This window comes from Equus przewalskii, chromosome 6, assembly GCF_037783145.1.
Source record: "Equus przewalskii isolate Varuska chromosome 6, EquPr2, whole genome shotgun sequence".
Taxonomy (NCBI): domain Eukaryota; kingdom Metazoa; phylum Chordata; class Mammalia; order Perissodactyla; family Equidae; genus Equus; species Equus przewalskii.
The window spans coordinates 67017035-67041584 of record NC_091836.1 but is presented as its reverse complement, the minus strand read 5'-3'; the positions used below and the strand labels follow the sequence as shown (position 1 = coordinate 67041584).

At 40.1% G+C, this 24550-nt stretch overlaps 1 protein-coding gene across 9 annotated transcripts in view; it reads right to left on the bottom strand.

Moving 5' to 3' along the window:
* PAK1 (p21 (RAC1) activated kinase 1) overlaps nt 1-24550 on the bottom strand; it is a 133868-nt gene that overhangs the window by 84958 nt on the left and 24360 nt on the right. The window contains exon 1 of one of the 9 annotated variants that reach the window (XM_070625808.1): nt 11315-11538. The exons of 6 other annotated variants lie outside the window; for them this stretch is intronic. The gene's annotated coding sequence lies outside the window, so the exon portion shown is untranslated. Of the gene's footprint in view, nt 1-11314; nt 11539-24550 lie in introns of those variants that run through there. 2 more of the 9 variants (XM_070625806.1, XM_070625800.1) reach the window with 2 other exon arrangements.

Genomic DNA, 24550 nt, shown 5'->3' with positions numbered 1-24550 from the left:
AATATGTAAACAAATGAGTATGGTTGTATTCCAATAAAACTTTATTTACGAAAACAGTCAATGGGCCAGATTTGTCCCTCAGGCTATAGTTTGGTGACCCCGGAGTCAAAGGATTCTTAGATGTAAGCACCAGACCCTAGCTAATTAAGCATAAAATGAATTTATTGAAAGAACATTGGGTGGCTCACAGAAGTTTGGGGGAAGGCTGGAGAAACAGGTTTAAGGCTACACTTCCAGAACAAAGCACAAAGCCACACTGAAGAACCAATCCAATCAGGAAACCATTGCTATTACTTCTGATTGGTAGGGGCTAGAATGGGTAGCACTGCCACTTCTGGGCCAAGAATGCAACCTCCTCAGCGAAACAGCCACTAGCGCTAATGCCACTTCAATGCCAGGAACTCAACCTTGCAGGTGATCCTGCTGCCTCTGCTGCCAAGGAGATAAAGTTAGCTGCTCATTACTTTCTCTCTCACGTCACTAAGTCCTAAATCCAAGTGTGGTGTGGGCACACGGTATTGGTAAAACCTAAGTCACTACCGGTGCCCTTCTAGCAGGGAAGTTTGAGAAATATCAAAATTTTTATCTCCTTTAGGGGACAGCACCTTTGCCCCCAAGAAGACTCATAAAATGGGGAACACAAAATGCTGTGCAATAAAAACAAATGATAACTACCCATTTTAGTTATCTCTTACTTATACCTTTCCTTCCCATATATAAATTGTTTTTTTGAAAATACTCCAGCCTAACGAATTGTCATTAACCCTAACAAACTAAATATGCTCTCACCATCTCCCCAAAAAGGGGACAACACAAAGTCTTATCAGTCACAACATCCCAGCATTAAATTCTAAGGAATTTCTCTCTTAGTTGTTGAGCGCTTTAAGTACCAGCTACTACTCTAAGCCTCTATGCCTTTGTTCATGTGGTGACCTCTGCCTGGAATATTCTTATCTCTCATTATCCCCCTTTGTTTCCCGGCAAAGGCTTAATCTTCAGGTGTCATCTCCTCTAACTTGCCATCTCTGATTCAGTCCTCCAAAGCCTTCAGCAGGTCCTCCTCCTTTAGGATCTTAGAGCACCTCATGAACACTCTTGTCACTTTATTGACCGTAGGTGTCTTATATCTCCAGCAGACCATGGGTTAGGGAATGTTTCTTTCATTTCTGTTCCTTCAGTACCTAATCAAAGCCTGGGACATAGATGGTTCTCAACAATTACATCAACTGAATGCAAACAAATCTAAAAAATAAAAACATTACATATCTTTTGGTCCAACCACTCAATTTCTCTTTGTCTTGCTCTAATTCCTTTTATATCCCAGAATATGTGCTTGTTTCCAAGGCTGCCTTAAATATCTCTCCTAAATATTTTAAATGCTGCAGCAGCACAAGTGGCTTTAAAAATAAAGGTGATTATAAATTCTTTACAAATCCAGAAACAGTTTGAAGTTCACTGTGTCATCAATGCAGACCATTTTAATAGGCATATTGCCATTTTAAGGACTCCTAGACTCAAAACACTTTAGATACAGATTTTTTTTTAATGAGCTCCCAATCTTTCTTGCCACTGAAATCTTTCTTCTCACTTTAATTAAACTTAGACTCCAACTATGGTGTTCCACTAGGTCAGCCAAGGTTTCAGAAAAGAAGTACTTTCTATAAGACATGACAATCCTTAACATTTATGCAGCTCTTTACAATTAATAAAGCACAGTCATACCCATCATCCAATATAACTCTTACCTACAATCTTGTGAGATTTCTGCTCACACGCAAAGCCCAGTCCCAAAGTCATCTCTCCTGGACCACTACCACCACCAGCGCCACCACCATCCCCAACACTACACATTTGCTATAGCTCTTTTCACTTATACAGATTATCTATTCCACAGTGAAGTGTGAGCAGCTTGAGGGAAGCGACCAGGCCTAGTACAGCGTACAGCATAGTAAATGCTCGATAACTGCTGAATAAACAAACCAAAGTGAGTTAGGCAGAACAGTTAGCATATCTGTTTTAATAAAGTAGAAACTGAGATGACTTTCCCAAATTCTCCTAGCTAAGACAATAATCAGGATACTCTTGACTCTCAATTCAGGACTCTTTTTACCACATGCCCTCTTCTAGGACTGGTCAGTGTGCAAAAGAAGGAGTCTTGAACTAGGACTCAGAAGTTTTTGTGCTAGGCTTAACTTTTCTTAAAGTTAAGCCACTTAACTTCCCTATCAGTTTCCTCATTTTTCAAGTGGCAACAGCCACACTGTCTTTCCCTCTCTGAACACAGTGAATCACACATAAGATGCTGTGAGTAAAAGTGGCTTGCAAAGTGTGAAATATGATATACTAGGCCAGAGATAATGCTTAGATTGATGACTCTCACTGTCAGCGACAAAGTCAAAATCAGAGTCTGCCCTAGGTGAATCATATTTATTCTAACAGGTCTAAAAAATCAGTTTCATTATCCTCATTTTGCAGACGAGAAAAACGAGGCACAGAGAGCTTAACACTTGGCAAAGACTGCAAACCTAGTAAATATTAGAGCTGCAATTAGAATTCAGGTCCACCACATCCTAAAGATCTTCCCATGCTGCTTCCTCAACACTATAGAATAAAAGCCTTTATTCTCCTTTAAATTCAATTACTATTAGGCAAATGGAACAGTGCTAATCTTGAGTTCAGAACATTCTATTGTCGCTTAGGCCAAAATCAAACCAAGAATTACCCTTGTAGGTAAGTACAGCTTGATTGCAATCCCTGTAGTGCCATGCCTCAGAATGACGAGCTAAAAATTGAATATGCATATTAGAAAATTTTGAAATTATTTTAACTAGACTGAAAATCTGACAGGAAAAGCAAAAGCGAACCATTCACTGCTATGATTATGAAACAGGGGTAAGAGCCTGGGCTTTGAAATCAGTTCAAACTTAAAGTAGAAAAGAAAAGCCTGGGCAAAGGGCTGAACAGAGAGGACCAAGATGTGACAGTGACTGGAGCAAATGGGGTTGGTAGTGAGACCAAAGACAACACAGGCCCCTGTCCTTCTCTTCCTCCCCACTCACCTCCAGAGCCAAAAAGGAACCTAATCTGTGATGCTTATTTTCTCCTTACAGCACCTGAACAATACAGATTAGTAAGCCACTGAGAAAGTCTAAAGCCCTCTTTTGCTGACACTTCAGCCTAAATGCCTCCCCAGAGACAGACAGCAAGGCAGACAGGCTGTCAGAAGACACATGTTGTCATACTGTTCTTCATACAGATTGGGGTAGGTTTTTCTGGTAGAGTGCTGTAGCTGCTATTATTTGCAGCTGTAAATACACATACGTGTAAGCCAGCAATTCTTTCATTTGGGTTGAGAGTGTAGAGAAGGTTTTTAAAAGACAAATTTGGAATTTACAAAAGAAAAGAGCAGTGTGAATATATAATTTTCTCAGAAAGAGCTCTGGCATAGGGCAGGCATCCGACCCAGCAATACCACAGTCCAAATCCTTTCCTGTAGTCGGAGCCTCTTAGACCTCAGCAGGGCCTGCAAACAGACATCAGATGAAAGCAGCAGACGCACAACCCAGAATCCATTCCCTCAACAAGGTCCCTTAACCTTCCCTGAGTGTCTGTTAGTTGCAAAGCCACATGTTGAGTGCATTCAAGGAGCAGCCAATGAATCAGGGGCAACAGATAAGAGTTAATCATGAAACCAGGAAGAATGAAGCGAACATTCCATCAGAAGTAGGAAAAAAGGGATTGATTTTGATTATGGAGGTCAGAGAGGCTTCACCAGGGGACCAATCCCCCTATGGACATCCTCCTCACTGTACTCAGACTCTGACATTCCACACCAGACATCTGAACTAGGACCCCAACGGATTTTGTCAGATAGTGAAGAAAGGAGTTGGCTAAGTCAGTTGGGGAGAAGGCAAAGACAAAAACCTCAAAGAGTAAACATAGGGGTTACGTGTAAGGAATGGCCAGTCACCATGGCTGGAGTGCAGTGTACCTGAAGGAATTAATAAGAAACAAGGCAGGAAAGGCACACTTGGGTCAGATCCAGGAGGGCCTCAAATGCCAGCCTAAGGAACTTGAAATTTATTCTACAAGCAAGGGGAATTATTATAAAGTTTTTAAGCAGAGTAGTGGCATATTTTGACATATTTTAGAAAGATCACTCTAGCAGAGTGCAAAAGGTAAGGGAAGATTAGAAGCAGTAAGATTGTTAGGAAGCAACTGTTATAATAGAGTCCAGTTAAGAGAGGATGAGGACAGCCCAACACTGTGATGAGAGCCTAAGCAGGGTGAGAAGGGTCCACGATGGAGAGGGGTAGAGGAAGCCTGGTAAGGAGAATCAGAGCCCAAGTAGGGTGAGAAGGGCATGCACGCACGGGCCAGAGAGGTGGACTGGTATGGGATATCAGGGTCCGAGTACAGTGAGGAAAGCATCCGTGAGGGGAGAGAGTGCTTAGTGTGGTATGTCAGAGCCCAAGCTATAGAAGTGAAGGAGTCCACAAGGCAGAGCAGCCTGACATAGGGTGATGGCCCACGCAGGATGAGGAGGGCATCCACACAGTGAGGAGAGACTGTAACAAGGAGATGGAACCTCGTTTCCTAACTATGTCTACCGAGGGCCTGGGAGAAGCATCAGCCCAATAGCAATAAGCATACCCAGCAGCCAGATCTTGGTTTCTAAATACCGCTTAACACTAAAAGAAACCAGGGCTCCTTGGTGAAATGGCTTATTCCAGGGCTGGGGCAGGGAAAGCACAAGATGAGCCAAGAACCATGAGGAACGACCATGAGGAATGGTCAAAGAATGATAGGCACATGTCAAAAGAGGCCAGAAGCCAAACTGAATGGGGCTCCTACTGGCCAAATCTGGGAGAATTTGACCATTAAAATAAATAATGACAGCAACAGATTATTACCCATTGAATAAAACAGGAAGCCAAGAGTCCATACAGATACAAATAAATATATTGAAAGTTTGGCAAGGAAAAGCATATTTACATAGTTTCATAGTACTTCCCTACAAAATACTTATTAATCATAAATGAGAAAAGAGTAATTTCACAGCAGACGCCATTTTGAGCAAGTTCCCCAACTGAAGCTAAACAGTAAAGAGACAATAGCAGCAAAATACCATAAAAAGAATACGGACTGTAGAGGTAGAGCTTGTTTTCAATTCCTGACTCTGCCACCTGGGGCTAGTTGTTGTTGTGAAGAGTTGGAGAAATAATGTTTAAAGTATCTATCAAAAGTGCCATGAACAGTAGAGGCTTAAAATGTACCTTTATTTAGATACATTTTTGTTACATTACTTGTAACATTTTGCTACTATATGCATTATTATTTACAATGTTTACAACAATAATTTGCATTATTATTTATATTTGCATTATTTACATTATTTTTGCTACATTATTTGCAACTCTACTTTTTGCAAATAACTCATGCGTATACAGTTTTATAACATGCATCTAGGATATCACTTACACCTCATATCAACCCTGAGAGATTATGCAATAAAAGTGGTGTTCCCTTTTCAATCTGACAGATGAGGCAACTGAAACATGAATAGAATGAATTGCTGTGTCCAGTGTTTTACAGTTAAATGTACAGCTGAGCCCTGAAACACGTACTCTCAACTCCCTCTCCAGTGGCCTTTCCCTCTCACAGAGCTCACATGTTGCTGAGGGAAATAGCCTTTCTCTTTCACTAGAATGTGGAATAATATCAAAGGAGATAATCTCTCTGAGACGGGAGTGTGACTAAGACCAACGAAGAAAGAGTAATGAATCTTTTTCCACTCAGAACCAGAACAGGAAGAGTCACCTAACCACCTAGCCACTGGAACTCATTAAAACAATAAACTCTTCAGAAGGACCTAAGCTAAGGAAGCCCCACAAAAGGCAAGTAATTTCACAATATGTTCTAACTAGAATGGATCTTAAATGCCACCAAGTCCAACTGTCCCATGTACAGATGGTGAAACTGAGACTTGGAGAAGGGAAAGGACATCTCTGAGGTCACAAAGAGTTACAATATGCCAACCCTATAACCACTGAATGGCCTGAAAATAAGGTCATGGGAGAATTCATTTGGTAACTATTTATCACAAATCAACACAAGATACTGTCTTTATCACATTCATATTCTCAACTTTAAGCCTGTGTGTTTTTCTGTCTCCTCAATTATAGTGAATGGCCCCTACATCTTAATCATCTGTGTACTCCCACAGGCTTGGTAAGCAGTTGGTGCCCAATAAGTACTTGTCATAAAACACAATATGATCCCAGGTATGCAAAGTTTGGTTTAACATCCAAAAAAATCCATCAACCAATATACCATATTAACAGAATAAAGGACAAAAGATGTGAGATCATCTCTATTGATGCAGAAAAAGCATTTGACAAAATCCAACATCCTTTCATGATAAACACACTCAAGAAATCAAGAATAGAAGGAAACTTCCTTAACCTAATAAAGGGCATCTATGAAAAACCCACAGCTAATATCAGACTTAATTGGTAAATAATTGAATGCTTTCTCCCTAAAATCAGGAACAAAACAAGGATATCTGCTCTTGCCACTTCTATTTAACACTGTATTGGAGGCTGTAATCAGAGCAACTAGGGAAGAAAAAGAAATAAAAGCACCCAAATTAGAAAGAAAGAAGTAAAACTATTTCTATTTGAGATGCCATGATCTTGTATATAGAAAATCCTGAGGAATCCACACATTCATACACACAACAAAACCAGAATTACTAAATGAGTTTAACCAGGTTGCAGGATATAAAATCAATAAAAAAGATACAAAATCAATACAAAAATCAATTGTGTTTCTATACTCAAGCAATGAACAATCCAAAAACTGAAATCTTAAAAAATTCCATTTACAATAGCATCAAAAAGAATAAAAGAAGTGCAAGACTTGTACAACCTTGAAAAAGAACAACAAAGTTAGAGGATTCATACTTCCCAATTTCAAAACTTACTACAAAGCTGCAGTAATGAAGACAGAGTGGTACTGGCATAAAGATGGAGATACAGATCAATGAAATAGAATTGGGAGTCCAGGAATTATATTTATGGCCAAATGATTTTGACAAGAGTGCCAAGACAATTCAACAGGAGAAGAATAGTCTTTCAATAAGTGGTGTCAGGACGATTGGATATCCAAATGCAAAAATATGCAGCTGGACCTCTCTATCATACCATATGCAAAAAGTAACTCAAAATGGATCCTAGATTTAAATGTAAGAGCTAAAACTACAAAACTCTTAAAACAAAATATAGGTGTAAATATTCATGACCTAGGACTAGGCAATTATTTCTTAGCTATGGCACCAAAAACACAAACAACAAAAGAAAAACTAAGCAAATTGGACTACATCAAAATTAAAAATTTGGGGGCTGCAAGCAATAGCATCAAGAAAGTGAAAAGACAACCCACAGAATAAGAGAAAATACTTGTAAATCATATATCTGATAAGGGACTTGCATCCAGAATATATAAAGAACTCAGAATAATAGTAAGAAGACAACCCAATTTAAAAATGGACAAAACATCTGAATAGACATTTGTCTAAAGACAGACAAATGGTCAACAAGCACGTGAAAACATGCTCATTGTCATTAGTCATTGAGTAAATTCAAATCAAAATCACAATGAGATAGATATCATTTCACACCCACTAGGATGGCTGTAATAAAAAAGACAGATAATAACAAGTGTTGGTGAGGATGTAGAGAAATTGGAGCCCTCATATAATACAGTGAGAAAGTAAAATGGTGCAGTTCCTTTGGAAAAAAGTCTGGTAGCTCCTCGAAAGGTTAAACGCAATTCCACTCCTACATATATACCTAAGATAAATGAAAATATACATCCACACAAAAACTGTACACAAATGTTCACAGCAGCGTTACTCATAATAGCAAAAAAGTAGAAACAACCCAAATGTCCATCAACTGATGAATGGATAAATACAATGTAGCATATCCATACAACGGAATATTAATCATCAATAAATACAATTACATAGAGAGAAATAAACAGAATTCCATAAAATGGAATATTATTCAACAATAAAAAGAAATGATACATGTTACCACATGGACGAACATTTAAAACATCCTAAGTGAAAGAAACAAGATAGAAAAGACCACATATTGTATGATTCCATTTATATGAAATGTTCAAAATAGGCAAATCAAATATATAGAACGAACCTTTAAAACATCCTAAGTGAAAGAAACAAGATAGAAAAGACCACATATTGTATGATTCCATTTATGTGAAATGTTCAAAATAGGCAAATCAAATATACAGAGACAAAAAGTAGATTAGTAGTTGCACTAGGGCAATGAGGATGGGGAGAATGGGAAGTGACTGCTAATGGGCTCAGGGTTTCTTTTAGAAGGACAAAATTTCCTAAAACTAGATTGTGCTGATGGTTGTACAACCCTGTGAATATACTAAAAAATACTGAATTGTACACTTTAAGTAGGTAAATTTTATGATATGTGAATTATATTTCAAAAAAGCTGTAACACACACACATACAACTATGGGAGAGTGGCAAAGCACCCACTGGTCTTAAGAGTCAGAGCTGGGGTCAAATCCTAGTTCCATTACACACTACCTGCATGACCAATAAATAAACTTATTTTCTTTATTTGTAAAATTAGGATAATAATAGTAATCACTACCTTTGCAAAATGGCTAGACAATGAGATTAAGAAAACAGACAGGAAAGTGCCTTACATACAGACATTTCCTGTCACTAGTTTTACTGACTAAAATAATTGAAACAAGGAGAGGGCATTTTTCTCATCTTTAAGCATCTTTGTGGCTTTTTCCCACAAGCTAAAAGGAAAATCATCAGATCTCAAATTTTACAATGAAGAGTAAAAAAGCTCTAAAGTATATGAACACAGGCACTCAGCATGCAGTCCTGAATAAAGAAAGGGGTACACATAGATACCCCAATTGCCTTCTTCCCATAGAATCCAAACTTACTTTCTGTTTCAGCAGGTGTACCCTGACCACCACATCACCACTGAAATAGAAGTTCAGAGAGAGAACGTGATTCCTAGCTCTGGGTTGGTAAGGAGAATGAGGCTTCCCTGGTTCTCAGCAGACACTTACCCTGCGGTTGGAGGCCACACGAGGACATCACTGGTGGGCAACCAAAGATGGAAAGGAGAAAAGAAGGGCTGCTTAATACTTTTGTTTATACAAGGGAAAACTGAGGGATTTGCCTGTGGCCACACAACAACATCATATAGTCCCAATCAAATGATCGGTGTGGCAACGAGCACAGTGTTTTACAAAGAATTCTGGGCTTGAGGATAGGAAAAATCAGATCTAGTCCCAAAATTGCTACGAAATTACCGTCTAATCTTGAATAAATCACTTTCTCTGACTCTCAGCTCCCTTTCCATGTGCCAACTGATTCAGAAATTCACAAATAAAAGTAACTACTGCACACATGGCACTGTGCTGAGATACTGTGGTGAACAAAACAGACTGAGTCTGTTTACACATAAGTCTACATTTATGGAGCTTACAGGATAGAACACTGCGGAAGTCAGATATTAAAAAAATACACAAACCAATTATAACATAATTACAACTGGTGATGCACAGCAAATGTCAATCAGGAAGTAAGAAGCGGGCAGGAGAGCATATTTGCTAAAGAAAACCTTACCAACAAACTTTAGACTACAAATCAGAAAGAGCTCCTCTCAGCTTTCCTTCCATCACAAACAGGGGCTCTGTATTTCTTTGCCACATGTTGTCACCTGACTGCCTGCTACTTCACGTGGCTGGAAGCAGCATGGTCAACCACCGAAAAACATAAAATATGCATACAACAAACACCAGCCAGCTCCACCAGTTTCTGCCGCTTTCTCTCTCTGAGTAAGTGTCAGTGTCTTCAGCTATAAAATGGGGACAATAGTATCTACTTCACAGTATTATTCTGAAGATAAAACAGGAAAAAGTACTCTGGATATTAATCTACTCCAGTGTGTCCTCAGTGCTCAGTACAGTTAGGCACACAATACTTGCCCCATCTGTATAACCGAAATCATATCTACACACCTCATAGAGGAATTGTGAGGATTAAATGAGATAACATATAGATACTTAGCAGAGTCTCTGACACATAGAAAATCATAAAAACATTAACTGCTCTTAATTCACTTAACTTTTTTCCCTCAGTTTCCTCATTTGTAAAACAGGGACAATAATAGTACCTAATTCATAGGACTATTATGGAGATTAAATGAGCTAATATATTTAAAGGCTCAGAACAGTGGCACATAAGTGCTATATGAGATTATATTATTGATTTTCTCTCTTAGCTGTTCCTACAATTTACATATATATAGACCACTGGTTTTCAGTCGGAGTTGATTTTGTCTTGTCCCCCAGGGGACATTTGGCAATGTGTAGAGACATTTTTAAATTTTTTTATTTTTATTTATTTATTTTTAGGAAGATTAGCCCTGAGCTAACATCTGCTGCCAACCCTCCTCTTTTTGCTGAGGAAGACTGGCCCTGAGCTAACATCCATGCTCATCTTCCTCTACTTTATATGTGGGACGCCTACCACAGCATGGCATGCCAAGTGGTGTCATGTCCGTACCCGGGATCCAAACCGGCAAACAGCGGGCCGCCAAAGTGGAATGTGCGCACTTAACCACTCTGCCACCGGGCTGGCCCCTAGAGACATTTGTGATTGTCACATCTGGAGGTGGATGCTACCGGAATCCAGTGGGTAGACGACAAGGATGCTGTTAAACATCCTACAATGCACAGAATAGCTCCCTACCCCCCAAAATAGAATCATACAATCCAAAATATCAATAGTATCGAGGGTGAGAAACTCCAATATAGACTAAACAAATCAGACAGAAGTTCTCTCTTCCTCCTCCTCTGCACTCCTAGAGTATTTGGATTGCTCTTCTAGACTTTACTAAACAGGTATAAAAGTTTTAGACCTGAAACAGGTTTTAGAGGGCCCCTTACTTTACCAAGGTCTAAAATGGGCAAGTAGTTTACGAAAGAACAGAGATTCAACAAAAAAGCCAGAAGTGGAACCCAGGTCCCCTGACTCTCAGACTGGTGCTCCTTCCATGAACTAACTCAGATACATTGCAAGCACTTCCTCCTTCCCTTCCCAGCTCCCTCTACACCTTTTCCTCCTCCTCTCTCCGCCTCTCTTTCCCAGGTTTGGAAACAGGATCTATTTCCTTTCTAGCATCAACAGAAGTCAGAGACATGGCAGACCTTTCTCCCCACCTTCTCAGTTGCTTACCTTCACAAGGACTTGCCCTCTCGAGCTCTAGTCTGGGCTTTGGACCAGAGGCCAAAAACTCTTTCTATTTACCTTGACTGGGGTCCTTTCTTGTAGGGGTCAAGCTGAGCTGTTTTGGCCACCACTCTCTCCCGAGTTTAGGCAGGCAGGCTGCCTGAAAGCATAACTTGGGTCAGACAACCTGGATTAATTTCCCTTTCCCTGTCTATGGGAATGAACTGGCCTCTGGGAGGGGCCAAAGGCAAGTTCTAACAGCTTACATTGGACTTTCTCCCCAGGAAGTGGTTTTGAAGAGAAAAAAAGACCGTGGGTATCTTGGTGAGAGAAAACATGGAGAAAGGATACGTAAGAGAAAAAGACACTGAGGGCTTTCAGAGTATTCAGCTGCACGTAGGACATCTCAAACATTTCCCACATCTAATCCTTACCAGTACTTTGAGGACAAATGCCTGCCTCCTCAAAAAGCCTCCCCTGACCACTTCAGCCCATGAAAATATTAAGCAAGTGTTCATTATATGCCAGCCCCTATACTAACTTTATCTCATTTAATCTTCACAACCTCAGCTATTTATTATCCCCATTTTAGAGATGAAGAAAATGAGGATAAGAGAGGTTTACCAACTTGCCTTATTGCTTTAGCCAAGAAGAAGCAGAGCTGCAATTTATTCCCAGATCTTCCAGACCCCAGAAAACTAAGCTCTCAACTACTTTACTAAACTGTTTCTCAAGACAATTTCCCCCTTCTCTGAACCAATATTTCATTTATCATCTGTATCACATATTAAGCAATTAACTTTAGGCAGCCTTGTCTTAGTTATATTTGCATCAGAAGATTTGTTCAAGACCTTGTGCTGGGTCCTGTGAATAAAAGATATAAATAGCAGGCAGTCTCTCCCCTAAAGCAGGGTTTCTCAAACTGTTTTGGCTACAACCCAAAGTAAGAATATAATTCATATGGAGACCCAGTACACAGGCACTTGCACATGTGCACACACACATACACACCCACAAACCTATAAATATAAAACTGAAACAAAAGTTTCACAAAACAATCCTTGCTCTTTCTATATACACTATAGTCTGATATTTTCTCTGGTGTATTCTATTTGACGTTTTTTATTTGACTTTTTAAAAATGCTGGTCCAACTTACTATATTAAATCCACAACCCATGGGTTGAGACTTACAGTTTGAAAAAACACTGCCCTTGAGAGCTCCCAGGTTAAAGGGAGAGAGAAGACATGCGTAACAATAAAAATAATTACAATAACAGTTCTATACAATGAGGTCTATAATGAGGAATATTTCCATGAGGGATGGGGTCGGGGGAGAAAACAGTCAGGAGGCTTTACAAAGTCAAGATTTCTGAGCTGTGTCTTGAAGTAGAAATTTTCAAGAATTTGGCAAATGAGCTCCTATAGGCACTCTAAATATTTGTGGATGGAACCTTTTACCTTCCTTCTCTTATGATGTTGAAAAAACAGCATGATCTTTTTGGATGGAAGCCTACACAATCTTTAACTGATGTTCTCTCTCCTAATAGGAACCTCAAGGCACACAGGCAGCATGGCACTGAAGAAAAAGTTTTAGAGTTTGGTAACAGCTTCTCTAGAAGAGCTGTCTATGGAAAGACATCCAGGACTGGCTACCAGGAAACCAGGATCCTAATCCCAGTTTTATCACAGAATTTCTGCGTGACTTTGAGCAGATATCTTTACCTCTCTGGGACTCAGTTACTAACCTATAAACTGACGATGAAAATAGATCACATCATCAGCAAGTTTCTTTCTAGTACTAATAAGCTCCAAGAATAATAAATTCTAAGGATTCTAGTACCAATAAATTCATCAAGTCCATGAAAAGGAATAAATAATTTTAATAAAAAACACTCACCCACAAAGATACCAGGATGAACTTGAGGCTCTAAAACTGAGCTCCTGGGTCTCTGCTTGCCTGATCTCCTTAGCTGGAGGTGGAATGGAAGATGCACACCTAATGGCCTGACGTGTACTATTTCACCTGCCTGAGCCTAAGTTACCTTATGTTAGAGGCCAGTGATTAGAAGCCACAGAGGAGGAGATTTTAGTTTTAAGAGCCAAAATGCCAAGCCATGAAAATGACTGTCTCTAGCCACAGAGAGCTCTCCATCATGGAAGTATGCAAGCAGATACTGGAGAAATACTTGGCAAGAGCTTTGGAGAAGGAATTCACACATGGGATAACGGCCATTAGATGCCCTTAAAGAGAACTTTCAGTCCTAAAATTCTACGTTTCTCTCTTCACACAGCAAGAGACAGAACAACCTTTAGCAGACTGGAGGAGAAAAAATACCCAAAGAGTTTTCTAATCTTTTCCATTCTCCTTTCCTCCTTTCTCTATTTCCATCCCAGTATACTAGGGTCAATCATTCCCAGAGACATCATGGCTATACTTGCCTGCTCTTTTCAGGATTTGTTCTTAATTTATGAAGTGGAAGAAGGGGTTAAATTTCAAGGAAAGAACCACTAGGTATATCTGCAGGGGCCCAGATCCACACCAGGGAATACTTCTCAGGAGAGGGGGAAGTTACGAGATTGGCTCTACCCAGCAGTATCCAAATTCAAGGTGGCCATGGGTTTCTCAGGGCACACAGATTAATGGCCCTCAAAGCATAAAGTTAGGAACCTCGTGTGGATATCTAATCCAGTCCCAGCCACACAGACTAGTCTAAAACACTCCTGTCATTGGGGAATCTGGCATTATAAACTGTCCTCAGTACCTCCAGTGGGTGACCTTGAGCCATTCACTGCTTCACTCTGAGCCTCAATAATTTCAAATGTAAAATTATCAATTGTAAAATTAATATATAAGATAAGATGATCTGTAAAATTTCTTCCAGTATTTATTTTGTTACTCTAATTTAAATGGTATTCTTATCATTAGCATTTTCCTAAATTCTCAAAGATTTAAGTACAAAAATAATAATAAATACTTAGCACATAGTGAGCTAATATTATGGGGCAGGTGCAGTACTTTACATGCTTATCTCCTTCAATCTTCATAGCCAACCTATTTTACACATGAGGAAACAAACTGAGTTAGGTTAAGAAACTTGCCCAAGGTCACACAGGTGAGTAGGAGAACTGGAGCTTTACCCAGAGCCACTGAGTCTACATCCTGTCCTCTTTCCACTAAACCATTCATGTCCGGGCTTCTATTCTAAAAAGAATACTTGGAAAGTAAGCGAACAGAGAGTAGGGAAAAGATGGCTAGAGATTAGCTGCAATCAGCTGGCAAGATCTCCTTTCTACAGCCAACAGGGAAATAACAAAAAGTTTTGGAGCCACCAAAAGACAAGAGCCCTCCCAAGCTGCTGGAAGTAAGATCCATCTGAATTCCTCCGACCTCTACTGGCTCCATTAGTTTAGTCTCCAAAAGACAGATGGGCTTGAGGACCAATTATAGGCCAAGGAAAGTATGTTCACATCTAAATAATGCAAAGGAGGCAGAGGCCAACTTAGAAGACCAGCCCTTCTCACCTGCTGCTGATTCACCCAGCCCCTCTCCCAGGATGCCTGTTCCATGACCTCTGATCTGCCTCTCCAAGGAAGACCTTCACCCCTTCAGATCTGGATCCTGATTCCTGAAAAAGCTATACCACCTTAGAGACAGGAGATGCAGCCACCTGCAAGAAAGGTCCATCTCTCCCAACACTGGTTTAAAAAAAGAAAAAAAAGAAAAATCTAAGGAGGAGAAGGTGAGAAAAAAGTCTAGATTTCTTAGGAGACATCTAGGTCCACTGTTCTGCTGGTTCCATCTGTAGAAATGCAGAAAAAGGGGTACTCCAGCATCTCTTAGGCTACTGCTTGCCCAATGGCATCAGAAAAACCAACCCCTTTCTTTACACAGAGAAGGCCTTTGAGATCACTCAATCCAGTGGTTTTCAAGCTTTTCTTAAAGCCTCTCAATCTTTTTCCAATCGTATCTTACAGAAACACCAATATTTAAACAGATAAAACAGCAGAGTTGCTGTGGCTGGAAAGGAGGTGGGGAAGTTCCACTTCCTCAGCCTCTTCCCACCTCCCAATCTCACCCCAGCAGCCTGCAAGGTTGCACTTCAAAACCCTGAGACTCTAGTTTAACACCTCCATGTTACACTTAAGGAAACTGCATTCCAGAGAGGACATGACTTTGTCAAGATCATACTCAATTAGTACCAAAGCTGGAACTCAAATTCAGATGTACCGACTTAAAGGGAAGTCAATTTCCCATCTCATCATACTACTCCTTTGAGACGATCACCCGAAAAAGAATGTGAAAGGGTTTTTAAAAGCACTAAGTGCGGGAGGCATGTACAGTTCTCTCAGCTAATTTTCTCTACAGGTGAAAGAATCAAAATGCTCATATCTCCAAAGACAATTTTTACCAGGTAGCACCCAATGGCAAAAAAAAATCCTCTCATGCTTCCAACCCCTCAATAGAGTGCCTGACTATAAAAACAGGCATAATTATATTATTAACTGATCAAGATTGATAGTAAATAAATGAGTCTCAGGAGGCTTCTGAAGGATTCCCTGCTCCCCGCGTTCTGTGAAACCATTCCTTAAAGACATATGGAAATTCTCCCGGTATCCACCACGCCGGGAACACGGAATAGAACGTGAACTTGTATATTAAGGTTTACTCCTTAATAAACGATGTGTATAGCCTGGCACTCAAAGTTTCTCCACAACTGTGGTAGCCAGCCTCCAAGACAGTACCCAGTGATCCCTGCCTTCTGGTATTTGTATGCTTGTGTATCTTTTCCCACCTAGTAGGAGGGTCAGTCTGTGTGACCAAGAGAATACCGCAGAAGGGATGATATGTCACTTCTGAAATTAGATTATAAAAGACACTGCAGCTTCTGTTTTGGTTGTTCTCTCTCCGATCACTCGTTTTGGGGAAGCCAGTTGTCATGCTGTGAGCTGCTCCGTGGAGAGGCCGGGTGGCAAGGAACTGAAGCCTTCAGTCAACAGCCAGCAAGAAACTGAGGCTGGCCAACAACCGATGAGTGAACACGGAAGGGGATCCTCCAGCACCAGATGAGCCTCCAGATGAATGCAGCCCCGGGCAACAGCTTGACTGTAACCTCATCAGAGATATTAAGCCAGAACCACTCAGCCTGGCCACTCTAAGATACCTGACCCTCAGAAACTGCGTGAGAGAATAAATGTTTATTTTTTTAAGCTGCTAAATTTTGCAGGCAATTTATTTACACAGCAATAGAAAACTAATACAACCACAAAACTAAGGTTTCCTGGGTTTATATCAGAAAGCTTCTGTTATGAAAGCAAAAGTCCAGCTGAAACAAAACCCAAGGCCTCAAGGGTTGGGGGTTCCACTTAAACAATAACTGTCTCCACTGCTTATTCATAAGGTGACTAATTGCAAGTCACTTCATCTTTCTTAGCTGTGGTTTCCTTGTTTAATATATAGGGATGTTTTCCTCGCAGATTATTGTAAGGACTAAATAAGAATAGTTTTGTAAAAAAGTATCTTTAAAACACTATAGAACTATACAAATTAAAGTTGCTATAATAAAAACTCTGGAAGGTACCCCACCAAGCCCACTCCCAAAAGCCACCAAAAGGAGATGACTCGGCTCAGAGAAGTCAAATGGAAAGGCATCTACCATATCACCTATCCAACTGTATTCAAAGTATCCCTCACTCTCACTGGCCCGCATAATAACAACAAGCAACAATACCAGTGCTTGGTTATCACGCACCAAGCATAGAGCTAAGTGCTTTCATGTTATTTTCTCATTCAATACTCCATTTAACATACAGAGAAACCGAAACTTACAGAGGTTAATTGATTTGGTTAGAAATAGAGCCAGGACGGAACTTCATGTTCTTTCCACTAAATCAATATAGTATTCACTACACCAGAGCCCAAAAGCATCCAATATAGAAGGAACTCAGGTACAACTTAACAAAAGAACTGAAAAAATGAAACAGAAACAAAGAAAAATCACCTTTCAACTTAATGGAGAAATAAAAAGATTCAGGAGATGTGCATTCTAGACCTGTCTATGGTACCAAGCAGTTGTAACACCTTGGGCAAGTTATCTGTCAGTAAGATTTTTTTTAATCCTCACATTTATATAGTTCTTTGGAATCTACAAAGCATTCTGAAGTACTCGCAAATATTGATTTTGATTGATTATCAATTGTGATTGATTATCACAGCAACCCTGGAAGATACTATTATCTTCATTCTATAAATGAGAAAACTGAGACTCAAAAGGAATTCCAATGACTTGTCCAAAGTTATTAAACAGCTAGTACATGCCAGAGATAATATACCTAGATTCCTTTATTCTCAGAGGTACCTGAGACTCAAAAGTTTTAAGGAATGCCCAAAGGTCAAGGCAAGGACAAGAATCAAGTTTTCTTCTTATTCTCCTAACCCAGTGAGCTACAACCAGGTATGCAAACCTGGAGAGCTTTTAAAAGACACTGAAGCCTAGATGAACCCCTGCCCAAAATTTAATTTAATTGGTCCCAGGTGGAACCGGGGTAGCAACATATTTTTAAGCTTTCCAGGAGTGGCCAGCTTGAGTTGCCCTAACCCCAAGAGCCACAGATTAAGAAATGTCATGATCCACCCCCATTTTCTAATGTGAAATTCCCTGAGTGAAGTCATCTATTTCTTCTAAATTCATCACATTTACAAAGCAAAATGTCTTCTATTATTATAAATGACTATGTAAGTTAAAAATAATTTAATTTCTGTTACGTAAGAATAAATTTTTATGCACCATGCAATCAACATCTTAATGGTTAAGACTGGATATGTGGCACATGGCAACAAAATTACTTACAGAAAAAGGAAAGCTGTCTACAATAATATACTGTGAACAAAAGCTAAGAAAAGAATTGAAGTAATTTTTTTTCTCTAAATGTCCTTGCTTGGAGAATCTCAGAACTCCTTAGTTCCACCAAGATGAATTTATCTGGAATGTCCTCTTATGAGGATTTGGATACTGCAAAGACTTATCTTACAAAATATCCACTTTTCTCTGCTAATTCAAAACTTACCTGACCAACTTCTTTCCCACTGTTATGGGTTTGAATTGCATCTCCCAAAAAAAGAAATGTTGGAGTCCTAACCCCAGTACCTCACAATGTGACCTTATTTGGAAATAGGGTCTTTACAGAGGTAATCAAGTTAAAATAAACATTAGGGTGGGTCCCAATCCAATACAACTGGTATTCTTATAAGAGGGGGAAATTGGACACAAGAGACAGACACACACAGAGAAGACTGTGAAGAAATACAGGGACAAGATGTCCATCTACAAGCCAAGGAATGTCTGAGGCCACCAGAAGCTAGGAGAGAAGCCTGGAACAGATGCTTCCCTTGCTCCTTCAGAGGGAGTATGGTCCTACTGACACCTTGAATTCTGACTTCTGGCCTACAGAACTGTGAGATTATAATTTTTCTGTTGTTCTAAGCCAACCAGTCGTGGCACTTTGTTACAGCAGCCCTAGAAAAGTAATCATCCACCTTTCTCTAAACTCTTCAAGTTTGTATCCAGTTGACGTGGTAGAACTGTTCAATTTTTAAGCATATACATCCTACATTCCTAATGAAATCAAAGCTTCTCAAGAGCAGGAGCACCATTTTATACTTACTGTGTATCATCTACCACTCTTAGGGAAAGAATGATCTCAGAAAAGCTATTCAGGAAACATTTGTTTACTTGATCACTTTCCGGAAAATTTTCAACAACCAGTGTTGTCGTTTTAGAATTTGATGACAAGAAAACCACTTTTCCCACTTCTATAATTCTGTCATATTGGAGTTAGCTATTTTAAAATCAACATTCTTCTTCATGAGCTTTTTGTAAATGAGAAGTGACATGAAAAATGCATAAAACCATAGGTTCATGGACTGTTTGGGACTGGCAGAGGGCTTACAGACCATCTACTGCAATCCCAGAGTGGTATCCTCTTCACTTCACACAATACCATTTCTCTCTCTTTTACGGTAAACGCCACATTCTCCCTTGTCAGTTGTATTAGTTATTGGTTTACAGGCTCCTTCTCACCATCCTATCCCCTACTAGACTATAAATAGCACATCAAGGGTTGAGACGCTCTCTCCTCCCCAGTGCTTATCACAGCTCATAGTACGTGTTCAATCAACACTTCCTAAAGTATAATTTTCTCTTTCTTTGCCACTAGTCTACAAGCTTCTCCAAGATGGGAAGTGGATCTCACTCATCTTTGTATACCAAGGGTCTAGCACAACATGTAGCATATAATAAGTACAATAATATTTGTTGTTCACGCAATAAAAATGTTTTACTCACTATCTCCGTGCCAGGCTATTCTGGCCGATGCTTACTAAGAAGTTCACACCCCCAACGATCAAAAAACAAAAAGTAGCAAAGTCAAAATAGAGCCAACTTTTAGTCTAAAAGGAAAAACATATTGGCAAAATACTTTAAGAGAATTAAACGTTGAGGAACCTTAAATAGGTCACATCCTAAAGACCCTACAGCTGCCCAGGATGACAGGAAGTAGAGATTCCAAACCGTTCTCTCTCAGAAATTCACTCAGATAGCTCTCAAAGGGAGAGACATCGTTTTCTGCTTAATTGACATACATCTATCAACAGTACTCAAACCTCAAATAAACTAAGAACTGCAGTTTGGCCAACTACCTTGTTGCTCCAGGTCCCCACTAGCATAAAAAGAAGTCCAAGCTAGCAGGAGAAAAACACTAACTCAGACTTTCAAAGAACTTTTCAGTTCCCAGCAGGTTCCAATGACTTCCTAAAGAAGGAGTCCTCTAGGTTGTGCTGAAGCCCAGAGAAAGCGCAAAGCAACTCTAAAAGACATCAACACGTTTTCAAACTGGTGAACTCCTGCTCCTTCCTCACTCAGACGTCACCTCCTCTGTGCAATCTTTATTGCCTCTTCTCCTTCTTTCTCTTTTCGGCTCAGATAATATTTTGCTCAACCCTCCATTATACATTCATCACTGAATGTTATAGTAATTCTAGTGTCTCTCTCTCCCGCTAGAGCAAACGATAATCACAGCTGCAAAGAGCAAAAAGCTGCTCCTTCCCATGCTAAGACCTCAAGTACCCTGGCTTGTCTTAATCGCAGGAGGAAAAGTAAAAAAGGTGAAATGTTTTCAAATAGCTGCCTGTTTACTGTGTATTGCCTAAAAGCCATGGATTTGCACACTGTGATTCCTCTTTCTTTTCAAGTATCACGCTCATGGTCAGTATGGTAGACAGATATACACAGACTTCAGAACGCCCAATCCTGTTTGTCTGAGTCCTAGGCCTTAATTATCCTTGAACGAGGGGGTGGAAGCTGGCATTAAAGAACCAGTGCTCTTCAGGAATCAGGAAAATCCCAGACTCCTTAGAATAGTAAGAGTAGAAGGAACTTAGGGGGGGCACCCAAGCCAACTGCCTCATTTTTCAGAGAGGGAAACTGAGGCTCAAAAAGGCAAAAGGATTTGGTCAAGGTTCCATTGTCTGCGAAAAGCAAACTCATATTTTGATTCCTAGTTCATTGCAATTTCTGATGTTTTTCTTTTTTTAAAAAAATTCAATCTCAAAAATGAGGTATAGGGATGTAACTTGTCTAAGGTCATATACATAACAGATGATGAAGCCAAGATTTGAACCCAGGACATCACCTGTGAAGGTCATCTACTCTGATGGTGAAGTTTTTGCAACTCCAGAAATAAATGCAACTTTACTTTCTGTTCCTTTAACTTCCTTTGAAGTTTGCTTCTAGTTAAATTTGGCAGATTAAAAACACATTTACAGGGGCCGGCCCCGTGGCCGAGTGGTTAAGTTCACGCGCTCCGCTTCAGCAGCCCAGGGTTTCGCCAGTTCAGATCCTGGGCGCAGACATGGCACTGCTCATCAAGCCATGCTGAGGTGGCCTCCCACATGCCACAACTAGAAGGACCCACAACTAAAACAATACAACTGCGTGCTGGCGGGCTTTGGGGAAAAAAAGGAAAAATAAAATCTTCAAAAAAAACCCCACACATTTACATAACTATGTTCCCTTCCAAAATCACACTGAAATGACAGTTAAAGATATAAAAAAGGTATAAACCTCAACAAGGAAGAGAATGGGTGAGGAGACATCAGAAGATGAGAGATTTCAACAAAGTTTTAGACTATAGATAGCGAATGGAGGATTTGTGACTAAAAAAAAGAAGGGCAAAAGAAGCTGTAACCTAGGGGCCGGCCTGGTGGCACAGCGGTTAAGTGTGCACAGTCCGCTTTGGTGGCCTGGGGTTCGCCAGTTCGGATCCCGGGTGCAGACATGGCACCGCTTGGCACGCCATGCTGTGGTAGGCATCCCACATACAAAGCAGAAGAAGATGGACACAGCTGTTAGCTCAGGGCCAGGCTTCCTCAGCAAAAATAGGACTGGCAGTAGTTAGCTCAGGGCTAATCTTCCTCAAAAAAAAAAAAGAAAAAACTGTAACCTAGGGCCTTGCATGGTCCTTGGGCAGCAGAGACGTGTGGTACCTGGACAGCAGGATCACATCTCTGGAAAGAATCACTGCATTAAAACACTTAAAGGAATAGGCCTAGGAAGTATAAAGCACTTGCCCAAAATCACATACGACTAAGACAAGCCTAATCACCAGTCTTATTTTTGTTACCCTTCTGTAACATTTGCTACTACAGTCATGCATCGCTTAATGAAGGAGATACGTTCTGAGAAATGGGTGGTTAGGCAATTTCATCACTGTGCAAACATCATAGAGTGCACTTACACAAAACTAGACGGTATAGCCTAATACACACCCAGGCTATATGGTACTAATCTTATGGAACCACCGTCATATATGCAGTCCAGCGTTGACCAAAACATCATTATGTGGCACATGACTGTAGTTGACTTAAGAGAATATAGGATGACTCAATAGCCCATGTCACAAAACAAGGAAGCAGACGTGTTTCCCAAGGTCTACCTTCTGGCCTCCTTTACCAACTCCAAAAGAGTCCTTTGTGTTTGGGCTTTCCCTGGTGAGAGCTGAGGCTATACAAACAGCTGGGGTAAGAACCCCATATTCCAATCCATATTCCAACTGTCTGATTCTACAGCTCTGAAAAAGTAGGTTACCAGCCCTGACAAAAATATGACAAAGCTTGAAAGTGAAATATTTCAGAAGCACTAACACTGTTTCAGGTCAAAGCTGAGCTCATCCACCTTGCCCATGATAGTGTGAGAGAAGCAGATTTTCATCCCTTTTTAGAACAGAACATGCCCAAAGGTAGGTGTTGCTACATCTGCCAACCAGCTAAAACGGATTCATTTTTAAATGCCAAATTATAGGATTGCCTACAGTGCCAATTAAGGCATTAATGACTCTAAAGCCACTTCTTAATACATAGCTATTATATGAGTGCCACAGCTATTCGCACTCTACTCCCATTTGAACTCTTGTCCACCACTGCATTAAATACATCTATATACTCAATTTGTGTTCTTCTAATGTGCACAGAAAGAATAATGAATTAGGAGTCAGAAGTATAGTTGTAAATACAGCTCAAGCTTTGGAGTCAGCAAACAGGTTTGAATCCCAGTCCTCTGAGTCACCAGCTGTGAGATCAAAAATAAACCACTTAATATCTTGGGGCCTCAATTAGTTCATGTGTAAAATGGGCATAATACCTACATGAGAGACCTGCTGTAAAGATTAAGTGAGAGTATCTATACAGCAACTTGCACAGCTCTAAGGCACTCAATAAATGTTCACTTCCTCTTGTCGATCACCTGGTAAATGCCAGGTATTTCCATCCTTGGAAGGGCTGATTGTTTTGAGGAAGTGTTTAGGGAGAGACAGGATAGATGAAAAAGTAACTACAACACAATAGAGTACAAACAAGTACAATACAAGAAATGCTGTCATAGCCATTGGAACAAAGTATCACATAAACACTGTAAAAAGGACATTAATTCTGTCTAGAACAGGAGGAGAGTGTCAGGGAAGGTATCAGAGACAGATACTGAACTGAGCCTTGAAAAGTTGTTGAGTAGAAGCATAGCAAGCAAAGGAGAACACCTTAAACAAAAGAAACTATGAGAAACAAGTTAGGGAGACATGAAAGAGATGTATGGCTTATTTAAGCAACAGTGAGAAAAACTTAAGAGAGTAGACGTGACTGGGTTACACAGGACCAAAAGATCAGCATAAAGAAGATCCTACCCATAAGAATTTTTTGTGGAGAGAAAAGTGGTATGGGAGGCAAAGAGAGGTAGTCATCTAAGAAACTCTTGAAGAAAATACTTACTAGAGAAGAACAGAAATAAAAATCACCATTGTGATTATAAAGGATTGTAATATGGAGGAGAGCTTGAATTTATTTTGTATGACCCAAGGGTCAGACTTAGGAAGTTGGATGAAAATTAAAGATTGACACAAAAATGCCCCTGGGATATTAATCCATACAGAGCGGGTTGTTTGGAATTTACAAGGAAATGTCCTTTCTTTAAGTGGTGAAATTAGCCCAGAGAGTTCAAGGAAGAAACTCTTATCATGTGGCTAGGGAACCCAGGCTTTCTCTTCCTCTTTGGGGACAGGACTTGAATTGATGGGCTTTTGGTGCAACCAGGTTTGAGGAAGGTGCTTCTGCCACTTCCTGAGCCTTACACAATTCAATTCGACCTCAAAAGGGAACACTAGCTCACACAGAAACAGCTTAAAAAAGAAAACTAAAGCAGGCAACAGACTTTAAAGGAAACTAGGCAGTGAGCTTAAAGAGAGAAGGGCAATGGAGCCGCAGAACATCAGAGACGTCAATTATCTGTTACCACGTTAATGGAAGAAATAAGCTGTGAAACAGTTGTAAGACCACTATCTAAACGTCTGAGTTGTCACGAGCCTCTGAGGTCACTGGACAGAGAAACTGAAGCCCAGAGAGGAGATAGGGCAGGTTAGAGCTAGGCCTAAAAACACCATAACATTTTACACTTCAGGCAGGGTCTCTTACTTGTATTATTTCAATTTTCTTCAAGATAACACAGTGAAGGAGGTGCTATTTTCCCAATGAGATACTAAGTTCTATAGCATGATAATGTTTGTGTTAGTTACCCTTATGGATTTCTGCAGTGAACAATGCTTTCCCTTTTGATTCCATGGAATATAAAAAATTCACCTTGAGAACAAACAATCCTGAATTTGTATGGAGCCACAAAGACTCAAATAGCCAAAGCAATCTT